The sequence below is a fragment of the Diaphorina citri genome, unplaced genomic scaffold (assembly GCF_000475195.1).
Source record: "Diaphorina citri unplaced genomic scaffold, Diaci psyllid genome assembly version 1.1 scaffold164, whole genome shotgun sequence".
Taxonomy (NCBI): Eukaryota; Metazoa; Arthropoda; class Insecta; order Hemiptera; family Psyllidae; genus Diaphorina; species Diaphorina citri.
This window is the reverse complement of record NW_007377601.1, coordinates 36,422-43,633: the sequence shown is the minus strand read 5'-3', so window position 1 is coordinate 43,633 and position 7,212 is coordinate 36,422. Positions and strand designations below refer to the sequence as shown.

At 32.8% G+C, this 7,212-nt stretch overlaps 1 long non-coding RNA gene across 1 annotated transcript; it reads left to right on the top strand.

Annotated features, from left to right (window-relative positions):
* The first annotated feature begins 4,176 nt into the window (after window positions 1-4,176).
* On the top strand, window positions 4,177-5,303 carry LOC113465810. The gene is made up of 2 exons (XR_003390411.1): window positions 4,177-4,240; window positions 4,913-5,303. It is a non-coding gene; the product is annotated as an uncharacterized LOC113465810 (long non-coding RNA).
* Window positions 5,304-7,212: the final 1,909 nt, after the last annotated feature.

Below are 7,212 nucleotides of genomic sequence, written 5' to 3'. Positions count from 1 at the left end.
CTACTCTAAATTTTATGACGTGACTTGGACTCGAACCACCAACCTCGAGATCAAGAGTCCACCGTGCTAACCACTACACCATTGAGGTTGGTTTGTTTGTTAAATATAAATTGTCACATGTTTATCACAGCCCCTCTTTCATTTCACATGATGGTTTGAAATTAATTTGATAGTGATTCGTCACCATTTCTTATCTTATCAATCAGACAGATGCTTTGTGAGGCTTCTTGTTCCCTGTGGCATAGCATAACCGAGAGGTGGTGCAGATATCCACTCATATTTTCACCTTGGTGTATCTTTCAGTAGATGGAAAAGCCTTTCTAATGCCCACCACACATTCAAGCATGCTTGAACTTTTTTAGTTATTTATTGAGCAAGCATTTTTTTTTTTTTTTTTTTTTTATTTTTAATAGATTATTATTTTTTTTAGGTTTAATAGAGGGGAACTGTGGTAACTGGTAAGATCTTATCGTCCGAAAGCGAAGAGAGAAGAAAGATAGGATAGGAGAAAGCGAGCCCTTCCGAGTACAAAACCTTGTCTGTTTAGATAAATTCTGCCGCGGGCGGGAATCGAATCCGCGACCTAACGCTTACAAGGCAGGCGCTCTACCCTCCAAGCTAACTAGGTGGCGTTGAATTAGCCTAATGGAGCAGTTTGCAAATTGGGTAAAAAATTATAAATTTACAAGGTCGATTCCTATGTAAAAAGTTGGGAAAAAATCCAAATCTGAGGTCAGAACTCCGAAAAAATAACTGTAAAAGGTCGAAAATTCAATTTTTATTTTCCGTTCTAATGAAAGAGTTCAAATTTGCGTGACGTCAGACTTTACGCAGTTGTTTTTTTCGTCCGTTAGGTAGCGCCACTATGCAAGCGCGCTAGCGGAGGAGCAGAAAGAACTGCGCACAAACACGTTAATGTGTTGCCTGCGAGGGAGCTTTGCTCGGGACATTTGATGTGACGTCATCGCCTACGGGAGCGTATGCCGTGACGTCAAAGTTCACGATTTACCGGCATTTTTTTAAATCGATTTATCTCGGGATCTAGAAGTCGTAGAAGAGAAAGAAAAATTCCGTTGGTCCTCATTTTTCCTGCTCTATGACTTTGAAACATCACCCAAGTAAGCGCAACTGATCTATTGTAAAAATATACGATTCAGCACCCAAATGGAAAGCATTGTGTTTCTTATCCCCCATGTCCCTTCACTTAGATACTACGGATACAGAACCTTCTGGTAATACCTACAACTGTGCTAAATCAAATACAGCATCAACACCTACGTATATTATGTGAGCTAGGTATATTTCCTACACGTTATCTGTCAGTTTTATCACAGGTTAATTTGTTACCAGCATATCAAATTGATTGTCTCTTAATAAAAATTAATTAAACGCTACACGCAGTAACATTTATACAAATTTCGCTAGGTATATTTCCTACACGTTATCTGTCAGTTTTATCACAGGTTAATTTGTTACCAGCATATCAAATTGATTGTCTCTTAATAAAATTAGGTAATTAAACGCTACACGCAGTAACATTTATACAAATTTTACAAAGGTCAGTGAGCTCCCAAATCACAATGTATTGTTATTCTCGTCAAGTGACTATACTCTTCTACAGTGTAGTTAAATAATAATAATAATAATAATAATACGCCAGAAATGTTGTCAAGAAATGCCAAAGATCGTTGATCATTTCAACAACAGGAATAGTCAGAAGAGTGCTAGCAGAAGAAGAATATGAGCTAGAATTCCAAATGATCAAGACGACCAATCTGAATAACTTATATGAACTTAACTGTGGAGTATGTTGCTATCCATAAGCACATACTTTGCATTACCTACTTACCTTTATTGTATTGAATATTACAAATAAAGTGGATATGTTCATAATAATAATAGACTCTTGAGTGGTAACCACTAGGCGAGGTTAACGCCGGAGGCGTTCTCTTCCACCTAACCCTTAGAGCTCCATGATTAGGTGGTCAAAATCTCAAATAAATGATAAAATTCCATGCCTCGGCTGGGATCGAACCCACGCCCTCCTGTTTATTGGGCGAGCGTCTTGACCACTACGCCACCGAAGCAGAGGCTTTCATATAAGGCACTTAGGTCAAATCAGCTTTTCTAATACCAGCCTCTCACGCCGTCTGACAGATAGACGGAACGTGGGTGGCGAAAAATAAAGTTTCAGGCCTAGGTCTGTCAGACCGTCTGAGACTGTGGCGCAGTCTGGAGCTTTATCCGTCACACACGTTCGGTCTCAGCGTCAGTGGCTTTAAATCAGGAATATGTCTTGATGGCTTCATTTACATAAGATCTTTTGTACTCATTCATTATTCATCCAGAATCAAAATATAATAAGAAATTGAGAAATTGTCTTCAAAAAAACAATGAAAACTGAGCCATGTCATGTATTTCATGAACGGGACCCGAAAGGGCAAATCATAGACGAATTCCAGTGAACAGGCCCCAAGTAATATGAAAGAAAGACCTCTTTCGTTTCCTAATTGCCTATTAGAAATTGAGAAATTGTCTTCAAAAAAACAATGAAAACTGAGCCATGTCATGTATTTCATGAACGGGACCCGAAAGGGCAAATCATAGACGAATTCCAGTGAACAGGCCCCAAGTAATATGAAAGAAAGACCTCTTTCGTTTCCTAATTGCCTATTAGAAATTGTCTTCAAAAAACAATAAAAACGGAGCCATGTGATGTATTTCATGAACGGGACCCGAAAGGGGAAATCATAGACGAATTCCAGTGAACAGGCCCCAAGTAATATGAAAAAAAAAGACCTCTTTCGTTTCCTAATTGCCTATTAGAAACTGTCTTCAAAAAACAATAAAAACCGGGCCATGTGATGTATTTCATGAACGGGACCCGAAAGGGGAAATCATAGACGAATTCCAGTGAACAGGCCCCAAGTAATATGAAAAAACAGACCTCTTTCGTTTCCTAATTGCCTATTAGAAATTGAGAAATTGTCTTCAAAAAAACAATGAAAACTGAGCCATGTCATGTATTTCATGAACGGGACCCGAAAGGGGAAATCATAGACGAATTCCAGTGAACAGGCCTCAAGTAATATGAAAAAAAAAGACCTCTTTCGTTTCCTAATTGCCTATTAGAAATTGTCTTCAAAAAACAATAAAAACCGAGCCATGTGATGTATTTCATGAACGGGACCCGAAAGGGGAAATCATAGATAAATTCCAGTGAACAGGCCCCAAGTAATACGAAAAAAAGACCTCTTTCGTTTCCTAATTGCCTATTAGAAATGCTCTGGGAAAACGAAATCTAGTAAAAACTTGACACTTTATAATAGGAGATTAGGAAACGAAAGAGGTCTTTTTACTCTTTTCATATTACTTTTGGGTTGAGAGGAGTTTCCAAATTTGCAAATTTTGATCAACTTTTAAAATTTTATACATGTGATTACCAAAATATCACAAAATTGCAAAAAAGACTTCCTTGACATACTGTTTCCATAGGAAAAATCGAGTTATTCTTTACGATTCTTCCCTTTTGAAAATCAAAATCGCTGAAGAGAATACTCCTAGTGTCTTCGAATAATAAATGTTTGGCAAAATACACAAATTAATAAATTGAAGACTCCAAACATTTTTATTTTATTTTATAATTCTGTAATTTTGTTGTTTTTTGAAATCGGAAATCATTTAACTTTAAAATCTTCAAGTGAGGAAGTGAAAAGGAAACACGTGATAATGTCATAGATTTCCGAAGAGAATAATTTGTATAGGAATAATCGACAAATCTTCAAGTGAGGAAGTGAAAAGGAAACACGTGATAATGTCATAGATTTCCGAAGAGAATAATTTGTATAGGAATAATCGACAACTTAAAACGAAATCTAGTAAAAACTTGACACTTTATAATAGGAGATTAGGAAACGAAAGAGGTCTTTTTACTCTTTTCATATTACTTTTGGATTTGGGGCCTGTTCACTGGAATTTGTCCATGATTTCCCCTTTCGGGTCCCGTTCATGAAATACATCACATGGCTCGGTGTTTATTGTTTTTTGAAGACAATTTCTAATAGGCAATTAGGAAACGAAAGAGGTCTTTTTTTCATATTACTTGGGGCCTGTTCACTGGAATTTATCTATGATTTCCCCTTTCGGGTCCCGTTCATGAAATGTCGACAACTTACTAAGAAAATATGGAGAAAATATTGATAATTTACATTCAAATTTATATGTATGTACTATACTTTAGGTTAGGTGGATATAGAACAGTGTCTCATTTATCATACTTGGGTAATAATAATGTGAAAGCTAAGTAGTTTACTACAGTTTAAGTTTAAGCACAAGAGCGTTATGAAATGATTATTTAATCATAGAATTTGAAGTATGGGTATTAGATGGATATACATTGCCATGTGATGTATTTCATGAATGGGACCCGAAAGGGGAAATCATAGACAAATTCCAGTGAACAGGCCCCAAGTAATATGAAAAAAAAAGACCTATTTCGTTTCCTAATTGCCTATTAGAAATTGTCTTAAAAAAACAATAAAACCGAGCCATGTGATGTATTTCATGAACGGGACCCGAAAGGGGAAATCATAGACAAATTCCAGTGAACAGGACCCACAGTAATATGGAAAAAGACCTCTTTCGTTTCCTAATTGCCTATTAGAAATTGAGAAATTGTCTTCAAAAAAACAATGAAAACTGAGCCATGTGATGTATTTCATGAACGGGACCCGAAAGGGGAAATCATAGACAAATTCCAGTGAACAGGCCCCAAGTAATATGAAAAAAAAGACCTCTTTCGTTTCCTAATTGCCTATTAGAAATTGTCTTAAAAAAACAATAAAAACCGAGCCATGTGATGTATTTCATGAACGGGACCCGAAAGGGGAAATCATAGGCAAATTTACTTTAGGTTAGGTGGATATAGAACAGTGTCTCATTTATCATACTTGGGTAATAATAATGTGAAAGCTAAGTAGTTTACTACAGTTTAGTTTAAGCACAAGAGCGTTATGAAATGATTATTTAATCATAGAATTTGAAGTATGGGTATTAGATGGATATACATAATGATTGAAATATATTATCTTGTATTCATGTCATATGTATTATTATACATAGTTGGTACAACTATTATTTGACGGGAATTCTCATTTTTTAGGAATAAAATTAAACCAATAGGTAGATAGGTACTTTTACTTTTCTGAGAATATCAGTTCTGTATTGGGAATGGGTGATTATTAATTCAAGTAGGTACTGTATTAGCTAATAAATAGTTTGTCTACCTTGATAACTAAAGTATGTACCTACCTACCTACTTAATTATTACTTCTTAGATATACCTACATGATTTCTTTATTTTTTAATATTCTATGAACACAATGAAAACCTAAAAGCTAAAGATTTTGAATAGGGGTAGGTGATAATGTATTACTAAGTATTTATATGATACACAGGCGATCGAAGTATTTTACCTTTCAAAAGGTATGTAAAACATTTAAGGTGATTTACTCGTATGTATTTATGTTCAACACACTTGTTTTTGTTGTAGCTAATTACAATTTGGTTATTGTTAAATATATATATATATATTTGTTACTTATAAAAGTAAGAATACTTTTTTTCTGTAAGAATTACGATATATCAGATATATATCAGAATAATAATTATTATGGTTTACACATTCCAAACAAAAATGACCAATTGTTGAAATACAATATTATGATAAACAAAATTCAAAAATTACTGCATGATGATTTTTTTTTTTTTTTTCAATTTCAACCTGTTTTAAATTCATTCTCCATCTTGCATGATGATTTTTTTTTTTTTTTTTCAATTTCAACCTGTTTTAAATTAATTAGATATTATTTAATAATAAATTGAAAACATTTGACCTACTAAGTAATAATATTTTATAAAAATATAAAATAACCCAAAAATTTCATAACAGTCGAAAACGATAACAACAAAAAAGTAAAATAATAGATAATTATTAAAAAAGAACAATTAAAAAAAAAAAAAAAAAAAAAAATTTTAAGGGGGGGAAAAATTGAAAGATGGGGGATGGGTGTTTTTAAAAAAAAAAAAAAAAAAAAAACATGTTTAAGGTTAAAATAAAATGGATACAAAAACAGAAAGGTCAATCAATATTATTGGACGTCAACTAATGAATAAACGTATAGGTAATACACATGTTATTTTGATGTGGGTGTAGAATAGAAGATTTATTTAGGGTAGTTTACCTTATAGTATTAATAAAATTCACATGTTGTACAAAGTACGTACCTAGTTCGTATTCCATAAGAGTTTACCTATTCAAATTCAAAGCACATTTTATCGACCATTAATGCATTCATTTTAATTTAATCTCAAAATTAAATTATTATTTTATTTTATATTGTATGTATAACTACACTATACATAACAGTTAAAACACACGTTACTTTGAATGTTTCATAAGTTACATAATACATATGTGTACATAATTATATTTATACCTATTTAATATTATTGTACTGATTTGACTTGCTAAAATAAAATGTAAATAGAACTATCTATGCCTGTCTTTTGGCGAAGTATACATAATATCTTTGTAGTACCTAATGCTTTATGGATTTTTCTTTCAATTACTATTTTATCAATTTTTAATCATTTTGATATTGTTAATAACTCGTATATTTGTTAATAAACATGAAATAGGAATATCGATGAACGGTACATAAATATGTATATGAGAAGTTCTTAAATTTGGGAGTAAATACATACTACAGGTTGCAAATTAAGTACCTACCTAATTTATTGTTACATGCCTATTTGAAATACCAAACAAATCTATGAAAAGTGGAGTTCAATAAATTTTCTTTAGGTTTTATTTACTTTTTAACTCGTATATTTGTTAATAAACATGAAATAGGAATATCGATGAACGGTACATAAATATGTATATGAGAAGTTCTTAAATTTGGGAGGAAATACATACTACAGGTTGCAAATTAAGTACCTACCTAATTTATTGTTTGTTACATGCCTATTTAAAATACCAAACAAATCTACGAAAAGTGGAGTTCAATAAATTTTCTTTAGGTTTTATTTACTTTCACTTTTAAGTTTTTAAGACATAAAAAGACTAAACACTAAGGCCCGGGAGACTACAGACACTGTTCGCTAGTTTGAACTTGCCTATAGGTATGTACTATTATATTTTATTGAAAC